The sequence below is a fragment of the Elephantulus edwardii genome, unplaced genomic scaffold (assembly GCF_000299155.1).
Source record: "Elephantulus edwardii isolate Elephantulus edwardi_28Jun2011 unplaced genomic scaffold, EleEdw1.0 scaffold00339, whole genome shotgun sequence".
NCBI lineage: Eukaryota > Metazoa > Chordata > Mammalia > Macroscelidea > Macroscelididae > Elephantulus > Elephantulus edwardii.
The window spans coordinates 1,352,789-1,353,863 of record NW_006400089.1 but is presented as its reverse complement, the minus strand read 5'-3'; positions in this window follow the sequence as shown (position 1 = coordinate 1,353,863).

Below are 1,075 nucleotides of genomic sequence, written 5' to 3'. Positions count from 1 at the left end.
CACACCTTAGTCTCCAGACTGACATCTTTGCACTTCAGCACTTTAGAGAGGTCTCTAACCACAGACTTTCCCATTGCAATATGTCTTTTAATTTCCTGGCTGTTAGTGCCAAGAGTGTTGACTGTGGAGCCAAACAAACAAAAGCTGTGAACAATCTCAATCTCTTCACCATCCATTCTGATGCTGCCAATTGGTCCATTGGTGAGAATCTTTGTTTTCTTGATACTGAGACTCAATCCATACTGAAGACTGCAGTCCGTGACCTTCCACAGCAAGTGCTTCAGGTCCTCTTCCGTTTCAGCAAGCAAGGTTGTGTCATCTGCATAATGCAGATTGTTGATTATTCTTCCTCCAATTCTGATGGCCACATTTCTCCTCACAGGGCCCAGCCTCCTGGATAACCTGTTCTGCATAAAGATTGAAAAGGTATGGAGACAGGATACAGCCCTGGTGTACACCCTTCCCAATTTTGTACAATGCAGTGTTTCGTTGCTCTGTTCTGATGACTGCCTTCTAGTCCAAGTATTAGTGTTCTGAGATTCCCATTCTTCTCAGAGTTAGCCACAGTTTGTTACATTTATATTTTTTAAAAAAATAATTATATAGCAAAATAAATATTTTTTTCTGAAGGTTAATAAATATTTTATTTGAGTGTGGTATGTGATTGCTGTCCTGACCTTTGCTGTAAGCAGGTATTTCCATGTTGTAGGCTGTTAATGTTTACTCACAAACTCATTCACTGTTGTCCACTGACTCAACTCGCCCCGCAGAGTGTTTCTGATGCTATAAATCACACGACAGGATACTGCCCATCTTTCTCCTGAGGAGCTGGTAGATTTGAACCACCAAAAGAGCACCATTTTTGGGTTAGTAGTGCAATTAATTATCTATGGACTACACCATCAGAATTGTTTACAGCACCTTTATTCTAATAAGTGGAAAACTATGCTGTTGACATAGTGAAAGTATAATGGGTTTGAAATTGTACAGCCTGGGTCAATAAGATTATGTGTTAAGGTAGAGTAAGTTCTTAATCATGGACCCATTGTGAACAAAGCTGATAACAATTTTTATA